Consider the following 17,780-nt stretch of genomic DNA (forward strand, 5'->3'; position numbering starts at 1 on the left):
TTCGCTTGTTTGCGGGTATATGTCTTCAGTCTCCATGCGTACTGAAACCAGCACCACAGTTAAAATTAAAATTTAAAACAGTCTTGATCGCAATTTTTTTTGTTGGAGTGAGTGACCGGTTTCGACTCTTTCATAGAGTCATCTTCAGAATCCAGAGCGGTGGATGGACACTGCCACACGAGTTCCATCGACCCTTGACGCTCGTGTAACTGCTCTGGAGTCTGAAGATGACTCTATGAAAGAGTCGAAACCGGTCACTCACTCCAATAAAAAAAAAATTGCGATCAAGACTGTTTGAAATTTTAATTTTAACAAATTTTAACATCACTCAGTTTGTTTTCAAAAATTTCAAAATTTTATCCGCACCACAGTGCCACAGCACGCTATTAGATAAGATAAACCAAAATGGGCAGACCATTGATTAAGTGCAGTATCGTGTGGTAAAGCGGTTGCAGCATTGGATGGGGATCAAGGCTGCAACAATCGACTTTCTGTCGTGTAACAACATTGCGCTGTCTTATGACACAGTGGGTGGACGTTGTAGACGCTTCCAGTGTGATAAAACGAGTCCGAATGACGAAGAATAAAGTGGCAGACCATCTGGTCGCCCAGACCATCAGTCCTGAATAACGTGCCGTATGGCGGGCGACGGATAGGTCTGTATCCTCCGGGCATCTCCAGATGCATCTTCGCTGGGCATTGAGGCTCAGTTAGAAACAGGATTCATTACTAAAGACAGTTCTATTTAAGTCAATGACATTGCTGGCTGAAGATGTGTCTGGAGACGCCGAGGGCAGTGGTGAGATACCAATCTGCCCGCCGCCTGCCACACGGCCCGACAACCAGGAATGGTGGCCCTGGATGCTGTTTAAATAAACAGCAGGACCTATCCAGTTGTCATCCGCGACATACTTACATCACGGCGATAGATCGACGATGTTCTCCTTCTGTTTTGTTGCCCTTCATGGCAAGCCATCCTGAGCTTAAATTTCACCAGTATGCCCTCCCGCACACGACAGGACCTTTTACTGCTTGCCAAACCCTACCTTGGCAAGCAAGGTCGCCGGATCTCTCCCCAGCTTAAAACTTGTGGAGGATTATAGTAAGGGCCTCCAATACAGCACGGGATTCTGGCTGGCGATCTAACACGCCAATTAGACATAATTTGGCAAAATAAGCCTCAAAAGACATCCAACAACTCCAACACTGTGTGCCAAGTCGAATAAAGCTTGTATAGAGGCCAGAGGTGTACCAACGCCTTATTGGCTTGCTCAGTTTGTGAAATTCTTTCTCTCGAATAAATCATTAACTTTTTTGAAATTATAATCATTTGTTTGTCTGTACATGTACATCACATATATCGATTTCCGTACCTATTGGTTAATTCCTTCGCAGTATGCCTTGTTGTTTTTGTCTTAAGGGTTTTATTGACGAGATTACAGCAAACTGTCAACTCTAAGCGTCAAAGGAAGCTGTTGAAGAAGTTGCTTTAATTCCACGACCATGCCCTGCCTCATTCTGTACAGAGCAGTCACCCAGGCTTTGGCTGGTCGGTCACACCCCTCCCTATTTTCCTGACGTGTCACCCTGTGACTTCTTGATCTATCCTAGCATAAACACACCATGACTACAAGGTATTTCCAGAATGGCGGTGAAGTGATTTTCGAGGTGTAACATTTCCTGAACAGGGAAAATGTAGAAAGCTGCAACCACTGTCTCCGCCAGGGTTATCCATCAGCAAGTTCTATGGTCGCAGCATGATTTTTATTTCTTTCTTTTTTTTCTTGAGGCCCTCGAACTGTGTTCTAATAAATTCAAGTATATTTACATTAAATGTGGAAGCTTTTTATCTCTCGGACATGGGTGTGCGTCTTGGTCCTTAGGATAATTTAGATTAAGTCGCGTGTAAGCTTAGGGACTGATGACCTTAGCAGTTAAGTCCCATAATATTTCACACACATTTTTTGTAAGCTTTTTAGGACTCGCGATGCAGAAGCTCATTTGAGTTACTCTGATAATAAAGCTGATATTACTCCGCGGCAAAGATTGTCGACACGCGTATACAGACGACGATTCCTCTCGCCGGCTGTCTGTTCACGATTTCCATAAAAACTCTGAGCTTAAACACTTAATACCATGTTGGTCCATCTTCGCAACACAGCGTTTCTGCGTGATGTGGATTCGATAAGTCCTTGGTAGGTTTCAGGAGGTATGTAAAACCAAGTCACGCAATTCAGGTAAATTACGGACAGGTGGTTTGTTAGCACTGAGCTAGCGTCCCCTAGCGTCCCAGATGTGTTCTATCGAGTTCAGATAATACGAGTTTGGTGGGCAAGACAACAACGGGAGTTCACTAGCACACTCCTGGAACCACTGTAGCACGATTCTGGCGTTGTGACATGGACGATTAACTTGCTGGAACATGCCATAGCTATCCGGGAAGACATTAAGCGTAAAGGGATGCAGGTAGCCGTAAAAATGTTCACATAGTCCACAGCTGTCGTGATGCCTCGATTACTACCACACGTCCTACGGAAACCCAGGTTAATGTCCCCATAGTGACCACCCTCCCCATGGCCTGCTACAGTGGCGCGGTTCATGTTTCCAGCAGCTATATGCCTGTCGGTCACCACCATCGACCTCTTGTAATAAGAAACGTCATTTGTCAGACCAGGGGACGCATTTTCACTAATCCATAGTCCAGCCTAGATAGTACCATTCCTGCTGTAATCTTAAATTCATGTCTTTCGTTCAACGTAGGAATATGTACGGATTTTCTGCTGTGGAGCTCATGTTCAAATATATGCGCATAACGCTTTCCTCCAAATCACTTCTGCCTACACCGGCATTTTATTCTGTTGTCAAATCTGCCTCAAATCGACACCTATTCTCCTTTACAGAGAGGACAAGCCTGCAACCTTTACATTCGGTGGCGACTCGTGGACATTTAACATCTTGTTGCCTAATCACGGTTTCACAGACCTTAAACCACGTGTTCTTACAACAGTATCAGCAAAGATAAAGTTTTTATTTGCTCTTTGACTAAGCAGACGGGGAAGGCAGTGTAATGGCAACGTCACAGCCAGAATGCAGTGCTGAATCTATAACATCAGAAGCAGGAGTCAATGTCCTGCTGATCAGCTTCACTGTTTCTGAAATGCTCAGTCACAGTCAAAGGGCCATAACAATCTACCCTTTATCAAAGTCGTTTATGTCTGCAGTTTTCCCCAGTTTTTGGCCAGTGTAGTCACTATATTGATTTACCGCTCACCTTTGCTCCACTTATACACATCCCTTAACATGTCACATGCCCACAACGTCATTAGATTACATTCAGTCTCGTGGTGGACAATGGTAAAAATGCTTCGGCTTGGCAGCGCAAACTCCACGAGCAAACTGCTGAAACAACACTGCTATAATGAGGTTTCTACAGTGACTTGGTGTGTGTGGTGATTCTACACCAGGGATGGATGTAGGTGTGGTGGAAAAAGGTAGCCCATTGCTACAAGAAACCCTTTATTGTTGAATATTTACGTTAATTCACACTTCGGTCTTGCTAGTGTTGCAGTGTATATACTGACAAGACGTCTCCTGATGTGTCCACTTCCCAGCCTAGCTCTGTCAGTGGTAGCACAGACCGGGTCTTTGGTTTAAACATATACCGATCCTGAGAGGACTGGATCCCAGTGTCGTAGATTCATGCAGGCAGCAGAGTGCAGAGCTATCCAAGCGCCTGGATGGTCAAGCAGTGGTCGAAGGTTCGAGGTCTGGGACAGTGGATGTTGTGTACTGTTTCGTACAAAATGGTAAGAAGACTAGTGCAGCAGCTGTTAACATAGGAAAGTAAAACAGGAGCAGAAATGATTAGCAAATAAGTAAATACAGTAAACAGAAGCTTTACTTAACTGGTAGCTTTCTCCAAGTGTACAAGTACTTTTTACAGATGAATAGGCAGAAGCAATGTCTAGTTAATACTGACCAACAAGAGCACCATAGGGAGAGACTCTCTTAACTAACACACAAACAATAGTAAGGGTTGTGACTAGGTTGTATCTCTGCAGCGAATCCTTTGCGACTGGTGCACGCATTGTTGCGAATGGGCTGTGTGGCTGCTACCAACAATCCTATATTGCAGCAGTAGAGGGCGCTCGTGGTATGGAACCGCTGGAAGTGTGGCTCGGTGAGCGCGCTCCATTGGGTCCCCCGGATTCCCCATGACGGTTATCGGCGTCTGACGGAAACATGCGTAGCCATTACCAACTGTGGGATGCCAGTGGGGTGGTATCTGTCTATCTATCTACATCTACATCTACGTTTATACTCCGCAAGCGACCCAACGGCGTGTGGCAGAGGGCACTTTACGTGCCACTGTCATTACCTCCCTTTCCTGTTCCACTCGCGTATGGTTCGCGGGAAGATCGACTGCCGGAAAGCCTCCGTGCGCTCTCGAATCTCTCTAGTTTCAGATTCATGATTTCCTCGGGACGTATAAGTAGGGGGAAGCAATATATTCGATACCTCATCCTGAAACGCACCCTCTCGAAACCACCACAGCAAGCTACACCGCGATGCAGAGCGCCTTTCTTGTAGAGTCTGCCACTTGAGTTTGCTAAAGATCTCTGTAACGCTATCACGCTTACAAAATAACCATGTGACGAAACGCGCTGCTCTTCTTTGGATCTTCTTTATCTCCTCCGTCAACCCGACCTGGTACGGATCCCACGCTGATGAGCCACCTCCTTTCATGATGGACTACATTTTCTAAGGACTCTCCCAATGAATCTCAACCTCCTACCCTCCTTACCAGCAATTAATTTTATATGATCATTCCACTTCAAATCGTTCCGCATGCATACTCCCAGATATTTTACAGAAGTAACTGCTGCCAGTGTTTGTTCTGCTATCATATAATCATACAATAAAGGATCCTTCTTTCTATGTATTCGCAATACATTACATTTGTCTATGTTAAGGATCAGTTGCCACTCCCTGCACCAAGTGCCTATCCGCTGCAGATCTTCCTGCATTTCGCTGCAATTTTCTAATGCTGCAACTTCTCTGTATACTACAGCATCATCTGCGAAAAACCGCATGGAACTTCCGACACTATCTACTAGGTCATTTATATGGTTCAAATGGCTCTGAGCACTAAGGGACTCAACATCTGAGGTCATTAGTCCCCTACACTTAGTACTTAAACCTAAGGCCATCACACACATCCATGCCCGAGGCAAGATTCGAACCTGCGACCGTAGCAGCAGCGCGGTTCCGAACTGGAGCGCCTAGAACCGCACGGCCACCGTGGCCGGCGTCATTTATATATATTGTGAAAAGCAATGGTCCCATAACACTCCCCTGTGGCACGCCAGAGGTTACCTTAACGTCTGTAGACGTCTCTCCATTGAGAACAACATGCTGTGTTCTGTTTCCTAAAAACTCTTCAATCCAGCCACACAGCTGGTCTGATATTACGTAGGCTCTTACCTTGTTTATCAGGCGACAGTGCGGAACTGTATCGAACGCCTTCCGGAAGCCAAGGAAAATAGCATCTGCCTGGGAGCCTGTATCTAATATTTTCTGCGTCTCATGAACAAATAAAGCGAGTTGCGTCTCACACGATCGCTGTTTCCGGAATCCACGTTGATTCCCACAGAGTAGATTCTGGGTTTCCAGAAACGACATGATACGCGAGCAAAAAACATGTTCTAAAATTCTACAACAGATCGACGTCAGAGATATAGGTCTATAGTTTTGCGCTTCTGCTCGACGACCCTTCTTGAAGACTGGGACTACCTGTGCTCTTTTCCAATCATTTGGAACCCTCTGTTCGTCTAGAGACTTGCGGTACACGGCTGTTAGAAGGGGGGCAAGCTCTTTCGCGTACTCTGTGTAGAATCGAATGGGTAGCCCGTTAGGTCCAGTGGACTTTCTTCTGTTGAGTGATTCCAGTTGCTTTTCTATTCCTTGGGCACTTATTTCGATGTCAGCCATTTTTTCGTTTGTGCGAGGATTTAGAGAAGGAACTGCAGTGCGGTCTTCCTCTGTGAAACAGCTTTGGAAAAAGGTGTTTAGTATTTCAGCTTTACGCGTGTCATCTTCTGTTTCAATGCCATCATCATTCAGGAGTGTCTGGATATGCTGTTTCGAGCCACTTACTGATTTAACGTGAGACTAGAACTTCCTAGGATTTTCTGTCAAGTCGGTACACAGAATTTTACTTTCGAATTCACTGAACGCTTCACGCATAGCCCTCCTTACGCTAACTTTGACATCGTTTAGCTTCTGTTTGTCTGAGAGCTTTTGGCTGCGTTTAAACTTGCAGTGAAACTCTCTTTGCTTTCGCAGTAGTTTCCTAACTTTGTTGTTGAACCACGTTGGGTTTTTCCTGTCCCTCACAGTTTTACTCGGCACGCATCTGTCTAAAACGCATTTTACGATCGCCTTGAACTATTTCCATAAACACTCTACATTGTCAGTGTCGGAGCAGAAATTTTCGTTTTGGTCTGAAATCTGCCTTCTATTACTCTTGCTAAACAGATAAATCTTCCTCCCTTTTTTTATATTCCTATTTACTTCCATATTCAGGGATGCTGCAACGGTCTTATGATCACTGATTCCCTGTTCTGCGCTTACAGAGTCGAAAAGTTTGGGTCTGTTTGTTATCAGTAGGTCCAAGATGTTATCTCCGCGAGTCGGTTCTCTGTTAAATTGCTCGAGGTAATTTTCGGATAGTGCACTCAGTATAATGTCACACGCTGCTCTGTCCCTACTACCCGTCCTAAACATCTGAGTGTCCCAGTCTATATCTGGCAAATTGAAATCTCCACCTAAGGCTATAACATGCTGAGAAAATTTATGTCAAGTGTATTCCAGATTTTCTCTTAGTTGTTCTGCCACCAATGTTGCCGAGTCGAGAGGTCGGTAAAAAGAGCCAATTATTAACCTAGATCGGATGTTGAGTGTAACCTCTACCCATAATAACTCACAGGAACTATCCACTTCTATTTCACTACAGGATAAACTACTACTAACAGCGACAAACCCGCCACCACCGGTTGCATGCAATCTATCCTTTCTAAACACCGTCTGTGCCTTTGTAAAAATTTCGGCAGAATTTATCTCTGGCTCCAGCCAGCTTCCCGTACCTATAACGATTTCAGCTCGGTGCTTTCTATCAGCGCTTGAATTTCCGGTACTTTACCGATGCAGCTTCGACAGTTTACAATTACAATACCGCTTGCTGCTTGGTCCCCGCATGTCCTGACTTTGCACAGCTTCCTTTGAGGCTGTTGCCCTTTCTGTACTTTCACGAGGCCATCTAACCTAAAAAACCGCCCAGTCCACGCCACACAACCCCTGCTACCCGTGTAGCCGCCTGCTGTGTGTAGTGGACTCCTGACCTATCCAGCGGAACCCGAAACCCCTCCACCCTATGGCGCATGTCGAGGAATCTGCAGCCCACACGGTCGCAGAACCGTCTCAGCCTCTGATTCAGACCCTCCACTCGGCTCTGTACCAAAGGTCCGCAGTCAGTCCTCTCGACGATGCTGCAGATGGTGAGCTCTGCTTTCATCCTGCTAGCGAGACTGGCAGTCTTCACCAAATCAGATAGCCGCCGGAAGCCAGAAAGGATTTCCTCCGATCCATAGCGACACACATCATTGGTGCTGACGTGAGCGACCACCTGTAGATGGGTGCACCCTGTACCCTTCATGGCATCCGGAAGGACCCTTTCCACATCAGGAATGCCCCCCCCCCCGGTATGCACACGGACTGCACATTGGTTTTCTTCCCCTCTCTTTCTGCCATATCCCCAAGGGGCCCCATTACGCGCCTGACGTTGGAGCTCCCAACTACCAGTAAGCCCACCCTCTGCGACCGCCCGGATCTTGCAGACTGAGGGGAAACCTCTGGAACAGGACAAGCAGCCATGTCCGGCCGAAGATCAGAGCCTGAAACTGGTTCGTCAGACAAACTGGAGAGGCCTTCCGTTCAGCCCTCCGGAATGTCTTTCGCCCCCTGCCACACCTCGAGACGACCTTCCACTCTACCATGGGTGAGGGGTCAGCATACAGTGATGCCCATTGGCAACAGCTTCAAGTTGCGTGACCGAAGCCAACACTGCCTGAAGCTGGGAGCGAAAGGATGCCAACTCAGCCCGCATCCGAACACAGCAGCCACAGTCCCTATTCATGCTAAAAACTGTTGTGCAAAGAACGTCTGAACTAATCTACAGAGCAGAAACAATTCGACACAAAATTTAAACGGTTATTAAAAGACAAGGTTGCCTAGTAAATGCAGTAATGCTGCTACTTGCGCACTGCTGACACACTGCTCGGCAGCAGAAGGAGACTACGCGATTTTACACTATTCAGGTACTAAAGCGCGATGCTAGAACTCTCAAATACTACAATACGCCTGAAATTTATGAATTAAACAATGCAAGTACCCAAAAACACACAAAGAAATTAAGAATTAAACTATGTAACAAATAAGTAAGCTAGGAGTATACGACTTGCTGCTGGCAGCTGCTTATCCAACGGCGGCAGGGATCACACTGGCTGTGACCAACCGACACTGGCCGTTCATAACAAAAACAGAAGACAGACGACTATGCGAATTTACACTATTCAGGTACTAAAGCGCGATGCTACAACTCTCAAATACTACAATACGCCCGAAATTTATGAATTAAGCAATGAAAGTACCCAAAAACACGCAAAGAAATTAAGAATTAAACTATGTAATAAATAAGTGAGCTAAGAGTATACGACTTGCTGCTGGCAGCTGCTTATCCAACGGAGGCAGGGAGCACATTCCACTACTGTTGTATCGTAGATAAATACCGTTCCACTGGCATCCCACAGTTGTCAATGGTACAGTATTGCTTGGCACAGACTGGATATCATAATGTAGCCCAGCTGTGTTTGATATGGACAGGCTGGAACTGAGGGTTTTAGTGTGGAGTTCAGTGTCTACACCATGAGTGTCATCGTGTGGAAGGAGGACAAAGTGGAAACAGGCGCACACTGCGGCTTCAAGTGATAGCAGGACGTCGACTGCTGCTTCTGGTGCTCTAAATTCAGCAATACATTCTGGCTTTGACCTTTGCCATTTCATTGCCTTTCCGCACTCATTTGTCAATGAGCAAAGGAAAATTTTATTATTTTTTTCCATCAGCTAGATAACGCTTCGTAGGCTATCGTGTGGTCCCCACCTACATCGCATTAACTAGCTAGACAGTTGGATGAAAGGATATGGGTACCTGTTGTTATAAAATAAATACAACATGTACACAAACCGCCCATACTGCTGGTACTCCATCCAAAACACAACCAAGGTGTTTGAGCAATGTCTCACATGCCAAAAACAAAGTTTCTTAGACACCTACATCCAGTATAACGCAAACTTGTAGACAGGAATCAAACAGCGAAAAAGGGAACATAAAAGTGATACAAGTAAAATGAAGTACATATCATACAGCACAAGAACTCTATCAAATTACTGACAAAACGAAATATTGCACGAAACACATAACGAAAATATCTTTGTGAGTAAACCTAAAGTCTCTGGGCATTGGAAATACTAATTTTAAGTAGGGTAACTTACGTCACCGATAAAAGAGAACGAAATAATTATCCACAAAGTTCTTGCACATTTGTTTATAGGTAAGAAAAAATTAAGAGACAAATTGGTGAAGTGGGAGCTAACAGAATAGATAAAATTTTGCGTTTATATTAGCAGTATTAAATCACATTGAATTTTACGAAAATAGGAGTAAGACCAAAACATTGAACACGACGCAAAATGATCTCAGATTCATCTACATCTGCACTTTGCAAACCACTATGAAGGGTTTGAAAGAGAGTACTTCCCATTGTACAACGTATTAAGGTTTCTTCCCGTTTCAGTACCGTATGGAACGCGGGAAAAAATGTTCGCTGAAATGCCTCTGAGCGCTCATAATTAGTCTAACTTCTCCATCGTGGGAGCAATAGCTAGGGGGCTACAGTATTATCACAGTTTCCTCATTTAATACTGTTTCTTGAAACTTAGTAAATAGGTTATTACGGTATGGTTCGAGAACCTCCCAATTAAGGTTTTTCAGTGTCTAAGTGAAGCTGTAGTGTGGCTCAAAAGTATTTGCACCTGCGAATACATTTCATGTATCCCCTGTTAGTCCTGTATGATAGTGTGCCACATACTCGATTGGTTGGGATCCGACAAAAGAACACAGAATTCTTTCCAATTATTGTAAAATCCAGAATGCTATTCCACCGTATCCGTGTTGCTGTTATGTGTTCGGCGACTTGCTTTCGACCTTGTCTGTGTTCAGACAATGAGGGACCTCGTACCAATTTGAGTTTCTTCTCGTATGTTCGTTTCTTTGCGTACAAAATTTCTTTCATCTGTTCACCATATGCTTAGTACTTCCTCAGGTCTCATGACACCTGTTCTGTGTGCAGAGAAATAACAAGGGGAGTCCCACAGTGTTCGATCAGTGGCCCACTTCTGTTCTCGTTTTCTGTTAATGATCTACTATTTTATTCGAATCAGAATCCAGAATTAGACCTGTATGCAGACTAGACAAGTGTTGTTGTGAAGCGGAGCATTAACAGAGAAAACAGTAAATAATGTGCTTGAGAATGTTACTTGATGATTTTGCACAACTGGGCTAGCATTAAACTTTGGCAAAAACACAGATTATCCAATGGTTTACTGTGAAAAATATCTGACCTCCTGTTAACCTAGTATACCAAGAAAAAATAATAAACAGGCTAGATAGTTATTAGGCGTACATACCATGAAAACTAGAAAAACGGCTTAGTAAACCTGCAAAATGTTAGGTTTGGCTACTTTTGCCGCAAGAATATTTCCCAAATTTCCGGATATAGAAGTCGGCGAGGTAACACATTTTGCATATTTTCATCCAATAATCTCTTATGAGGTAAATTTCTAGGGTATCTTCTCAGGCAAGAGGTATTCATTACACAAAACAATGTACCTGTAATTAATGTTACGTGTGGGGTTCACATATGCATATCGTCCAGGCATCTCTTTCAGTAGCAGGGAATGTTACCTGTAGCTTCGCAGTATGTTTCTATATTTATGAAGTATGTTATAAACAACCCAGTTGAGTTTGAGAGTAATACTGAAATTCTCAAGTAGAATACCAGAAGGAAAACTGATCTGCATTATCCTTTAAGGAATTTAACTTTGGCACAGAGATGTGTGAAACCGTTTGACAATCTGTCCATGGAAATAAAACATTTGACAGCTAGGAGAAGTGTTATCAAATGTAGGTTAAAGACGTTTCTGCTCGATAATTCCTTCTATGGCAAAGAGGAATTTTTCGGTAGAAATAATTATTCATTTATACAGAAGAAATTTGTAAATGATCAGTATGCAGAGGTATAAACTGTTTTCATCTTTTTAGAGCTCTGTGCATCATTCGGTGAAAACGGAACGCTCATAGAATCACTTTGTTGTTCATCTGTCTCTCTGTCTGATTGTCTCACTGTCTGTTTCTCACACAGTTAAGACGTGTTTGTCTCAGGAGCAGGTGGCGATACCACGTTGAAATTTGTCACGCACTAAGGTCTATGGTCCGTTGTCAATGATAAAATTTAAACTCCTAAGTCAATGCAATAAAAAATATGGCCATTTCTTGATGCTCACAAACTCACTCAACACCTATAGGTTACTTCCCATTGTCCTAGAATTATGAAAGCATCCTTGCCACCTAGTAGTGATTGGTGTTAAGGCCGCACAACTACTGTGCCAGGCCGGCGCTGGCACTGTAGGTATTTTACAAACACCTCATTCTACAAACAGACATTCCCTGACAACAAGGATGCCATGCATAGGAGCAATGGGGAACCACCCCCCCTTCCCCCTCCCCCAGCCCCTACCCTAGCCCTCAGAAAAAGGAAGAAGATACAGCGTAGTCAGGTGTTTTTCTTTCTAGAAAAAGATTTAAAAGTTGGTTGACAGGGTCGGAAGAGGAACTTTTTTTATTTGTCTTCCAAAATATTAATGATACTTCCCACTCCCAGGTCAGTCCCCCTGCCCCCCTTACAAACGATCGTATGGGCGCACTTGCCTAGCAGTTCACGTCTATGAGTCTATGACATGGCATCTGTAATGTTTCAAAGTAAAAAAAAAAACTGATAATAGATGCAGGATTGCACTTACATTATTTGGGATGAGGTTCCAGTGTCCCAAAAAATTTCCTTTAAAGCATTCCCTAGAACAATTCGACATTCGTGCAACAATAATAGCATGTGTCCGGTTGTAGAGTTTCTTCCGCTCTGCAGACTTTCGCCAGGTCTTATCAGAAATCGCAGCAGGGTCGAAAGCAGAGGAAGTCAATGTATCTGGATTTGCCAATTAGCTTAGCTTTTTAATCTAACTCCTAAATCAACAAAATAAACGAAGAATTGCAGTAGCGAATGTGAAATCACACAAAACCTTTAAACATTAAACTAAAAATTAAAACATTCTTTAAAGTCTTGGAATTCTGAGAACCAAAGTCTTCCCAGTATCGATATCGATAATAGGCACGAATCGACGAGATTCGCGACTTCTGCAATGTAAGAACTGTCTATATAAATAATTAAAATTGTCTATAACCTTCAGACCAAGAGTCCTACTCGTCCTTGTTTAGGCTTTTTTTAGATATGTATTCTGTGTTCAGAAAACAGTTCACATTGTAATGTTTGTAGTGAATAGGACCTGTGAAAAAATAAGTAACAAACTAATTTTACTGCTTCTTTGCTATATCTACAGTTTGATCTCTGCCTCTAGGTAGAAATTCACACAGAGTGTCATGCAAGGCGTGTGCTGCAGAGATATTAGAAGTGTATGCTAACTGACGGCTTCCACTGTGTTGCAGACACGCGGCCGGCGCCATGGCGATGGGGTGCGGCGCCACCTGCGCCAAGATCTCCCTGGTCGCCTTCAACCTCGTTTTCTGGGTGAGTACCGCTGCTGTCCCGCTACTCGCTGGCTGACCGGCGTCCTCTGGCAACAGCGACAGAGCGCTCACGCAGTGCTGTGACGCACTGCGCCACCACCAGAATGCAGCACTTCTGAGCAGCCTGTGGTTGAGGATTGTGTCGAAACTTACTTTTCCGCTTCACAGACTTGGACCGACCCTTAACAGTCATGTTTCCATTCTGAATCTCAAGTGAGTTCGCAAATTAACTATCCAAAGTGACAACTTGTACGGAAGGAAAAAAATGGTTCAAATGTCTCTGAGCGCTATGGGACTCAACATCTATGATCATCAGTCCCCTAGAATTTAGAACAACTTAAACTTAACTAACCTAAGGACATCACACAACACCCAGTCATCACGAGGCAGAGAAAATCTCTGACCCCGCCGGGATGTATGGAAGGAAGCGCTCGCTTTTGCTACCTAGTAATAGTGATGAGTTAGTGTGTGTGTGTGTGTGTGTGTGTGTGTGTGTGTGTGTGAGAGAGAGAGAGAGAGAGAGAGAGAGAGAGAGAGAGAGAGAGAGAGAGAGAGTGAGTCACACAGATAGAGAGAGGAACTTGTCCTTCTCTGCCTACCGTGCCTCAGGTATGCCACGCGCACCTTCGTAGCAGATACAGAATTGCACCAGTGCGTAAAACAGAAATTAAATGTTATAGAATTTTTGAGCGGAACCGAATAATTATACTGAGTACACAGAATGCTGAAAAGTAACGCCTCACATAGCCCGCCCAACTAGCCGTGCGGTCTAACGTGCTGCTTCCCAAGCGGTGAAGCATGCCGGCCCCAGCACGAATCCGCCCTGCCGATTAGCGTCGAGGTCCGGTGTGCCGGCTAGCCTGTGGATGGTTTTTAAGGCGGTTTTCCATCTACCTCGGCGAATGCAGGCTGGTACACCTTATTCCGCCTCAGTTTCACTGTTTCGGTAATTTCTGCACAAACACCATTTCCACATACGCATACACCATAATTACTCTACTACGCTAACATTTGGGGTTACACTCGTCTGGTATGAGACGTTCCCAGTGGGTCCACTGGGGTCCGAATCGCACAATAATCCTGGGTTCGGTGTGGGGCGGCGGTGGGGTGGGTGGACTGCTGTGGCCTGTTGTGCGGTTGTGAACCACTGAGGGCTGCGGTGGGACGAAGCCTCTCCAACGTTTAATACAAATACAACGCCTCAGATTTATGTGAAAATTCTTTCAATTAAACAAACGTTATTGACATTCCTCATTTGTTCTTCATGCCTACAGACGAGTATGTTAAAAAAATTCCGGAACTTTTTCCGCAAAATTTTTCAGCTTTTATCTTTTACTTATTGTGCAAGGTTTTTTTCGACATACTCTCCTCCACAATTGATACACCGCTCCAACGCCGTTTCCTCTTCCCGAAGCAGTCCTGGTACGAATCTTGCAGGATCTCGCGAAGTGTCGTCTGCGAATTTTGTTTATCTCGTCTATCGTTGCAAACCTCCGTCCTTTCGACGGAACTTTCAACTTTGGAAATAAAAAAAAGTCCATAGATGTCAGGTCTGGAGAATATGGAGGATGAGGCAGCACAACGATTCCGGTTTTGGTGCCCTTCGCAGATTGCGAGGCGAAGGTCTTTGTGTTCTTCAATCAGGAGCCGTAGGACGAACTTGGCCGCAACCCGATGCATTTCCAGATGCTGTGACATGATTTCGTGCAATGATCTAACTGAAGTGTTACACTGTTGTGCAATCTCTCAGACAATGTCTTCCATTGGCAGGCACAATTTGATTGACGTTCTTGGCATGAGCGTCGTTGATAGATGTAGAAAGATGTAGTGAACGAAGACCATCTTTAACTTCCGCCAGGCTATTTTAAACCGTGTGAACCAATCTTAACATCGAGTATGGCTTCAGCCCCGTCACCGCAGGCTTCCTGCATCATTTAGTGTGTCTCTGTAAAGGTTTTCTTAAGTTTCACGCAAAATTTAATGCAGACGCGTTGCTCCTCTAACTCTGCCATCTCGTAATTCGGGAACTGTGCGACAGAAAATTCTACTCAATACAGCACTGAACAGTAACTACACTACTCGCCATTAAAATTGCTACACTAAGAAGAAATGCAGATGATAAACGGGTATTCACTGGACAAATATATTACACTAGAACTGATACGTCACTACATTCTCACGCAATTTGATTGCATAGATCCTGAGAAATCAGTACCCAGAACAACCACCTCTGACCGTAATAACGGCCTTGATACGCCAGAGCATTGAGTCAAACAGAGCTTGGATGGCGTGTACAGGTACAGCTGCCCATGCAGCTTCAACACGATACCACAGTTCATAAAGAGTAGTGACTGGCGTATTGTGACGAGGCAGTTGCTCGGCCACCATTGACCAGACGTTTTCAATTGGGTAGAGACCTGGAGAATGTGCTGGCCAGGGCAGCAGTCGAACATTTTCTGTATCCAGTAAGGCCCGTACAGGACCTGCAACATGCGGTCGTGCATTATCCTGCTGAAGTGTATGGTTTCGCAGGGATCGAATGAAGAGTAGAGCCACGGGTCGTAACACACCTGAAATGTAATGTCCACTGTTCAAAGCGCCGTCAATGCGAACAAGAGGTGAACGAGACGTGTAACAAATGGCCCCCCATACCATCACACTGGGTGATACGCCAGTATGGCGATGACGAATGCACGCTTCCAATGTGCGCTCACCGCAGTGTCGCCAAACATAGATGCGACAATCATGATGCTGTAAACAGAACCTGGAGTCACCCGAAAAAGTGACGTTTTGCCATTCGTGCACCAGGTTCGTCGTTGAGTACACCATCGCAGGCGCTCCTGTCTGTGATGCAACGTCAAGGGTAACCGCAGACATGGTCTCCGAGCTGATAATCCATGCTACTGCAAACGTCGTCGATCTGTTCGTGCAGACGGTTGTTGACGTCCCCATCTGTTGACTCAGGGATCGAGACGTGGCTGAACGATCCGTTACAGCCATGCGCTTAAGATGCCTGTCATCTCGACTGCTAGTAATACGAGGCCGTTGGGATCCAGCACGGCGTTCCGTAGTACCCTCTTGAACCCACCGATTCCGTATTCTGCTAACAGTCATTGGATCTCGACCAACACGAGCAGCAATGTCGCGATACGATAAACCGCAATCGCGATAAGCTACAATCCGACCTTTATCAAAGTCGGAAACGGGATGGTACGTATTTCTCCTCCTTATACGAAGAATCACAACGACGTTTCACCAGGCAACCCCGATCAACTGCTGTTTGTGTATGAGAAATCTGTTGGAAACTTTCCTCATGTCAGCACGTTGTAGGTGTCGGCACCGGTGCCAACCTTGTGTGAATGCTCTGAAAAGCTAATCATTTGCATATCACAGCATCTTCTTCCTGTAGGTTAAATTTCGCGTCTGTAGAACGTCATCGTCGTGGTGTAGCAATTTTAATGGCCAGTAGTGTAACAGACATACAACAATGAAGCTTCCAGCAGTTACACGTTAAAAATGATATGTGCAGGGATCCCAAACGTGTCTTGTTCCAACACAACATTGGTGCGAATTTATGAATGTTCCGGAATTTTTTGAACAGATGTCGCCTTTCTAGCCGTCTGCCGCTGAGGGCTCCGAATTGTAGCGTGTAACATGGCTGTGTGCATCGTAGCTATGTCGGTGAGCGAGAAACAGCGTGCTGTAATCGACTTTCGAATTCGAAGATTTCGTCCACTCGTGGAGCAGTCTCCTACAGCATGAAAGAACAACGGAACCCTCTTTTGTGTCTGATAGTCTGTTGGATATGGTCTTCGTCCAGTACAGATGACTTCGACTATTGGTGACCCGCTCCACTGGAGCAATATATGCATATGTAATATGTTTTATGACAACACACATACAGTATGTGTTTTTCGTTATACTGGAAGAGAGAGATGCGTTAAAATCTTATTGGAAGTTCTATTACGAGGAGAGGTATGAGTGGTTAAAGTTTGGATGTAGACCGTTCATAGCTTTTTACCTACACTGGATGTTACAAATAACACTGAGGAGTGGTCTGGAACATAATAAATGACTGTACAGATGCTCATCTGTATCAGTACTTCTTATGTTTCAAATTAATGTAATGCCCTCATGCATGACAGTTTGTAATTTGAACTTGTGGAATGCTCTCAAACTACACCGATTTTATTCATAAAATTAATAGAAATCTACTATCTATTCGCATGGAATCATGACTGTTTTTATTATTACCATCATGATTGTCTGTTTAAAAATTGGCGTTACCACAAGTTCTGTGTTAGTTCATACTTCATAACCTCTAATTATAAAGTGTGCCCCACTTGAATTACAGCTCACTGTGGAACTTAGAAATGATAATGTTGTTCCCAATATGTGAGTAGATTGTGTGAAAAGGTTGTTCTGAAATGATCAGATTGCTTACAAAACTAGAACGCAAGAATATGTTGCTATTGTGAATGCCTGTTAGCTGGATGACAGAAACTTCACACACAGGTCGCTAGAGGTGAGTTACGGAGCAAAAAATGTCAGATGTCATCATGCATACAGTATTTGTTTTCGATGTTTTGGCGGTATCTCATAGGGTTCACCACTAGGTGACGTTAGGAAGTTCTATTACAAGACATGCTCTCACGATTTGTTTCATAAAAGCCGGTGTGATACAGCATTGCTTTGTTAAAAGGGACCTGTCATAGTGTACAAAACAACAATGTCCTCTTGAATTAGAGCTTGTCAAATGTAAAATTTTTTTTTAGACATGTGAGCAAATGGCATAAAAGGCTGT

At 44.4% G+C, this 17,780-nt stretch overlaps 1 long non-coding RNA gene across 1 annotated transcript in view; it reads left to right on the plus strand.

The window, feature by feature from the left end:
• Positions 1-17,780, plus strand: part of LOC126416417 (uncharacterized) — a 1,461,459-nt gene that overhangs the window by 1,321,905 nt on the left and 121,774 nt on the right. The window contains exon 4 of the long non-coding RNA XR_007575454.1: positions 12,896-12,977. This is a non-coding gene — a long non-coding RNA (uncharacterized LOC126416417). The remainder of the gene's footprint in view (positions 1-12,895; positions 12,978-17,780) is intronic.

The sequence above is a fragment of the Schistocerca serialis genome, chromosome 8 (assembly GCF_023864345.2).
Source record: "Schistocerca serialis cubense isolate TAMUIC-IGC-003099 chromosome 8, iqSchSeri2.2, whole genome shotgun sequence".
In the NCBI taxonomy this organism is placed as follows: Eukaryota; Metazoa; Arthropoda; class Insecta; order Orthoptera; family Acrididae; genus Schistocerca; species Schistocerca serialis.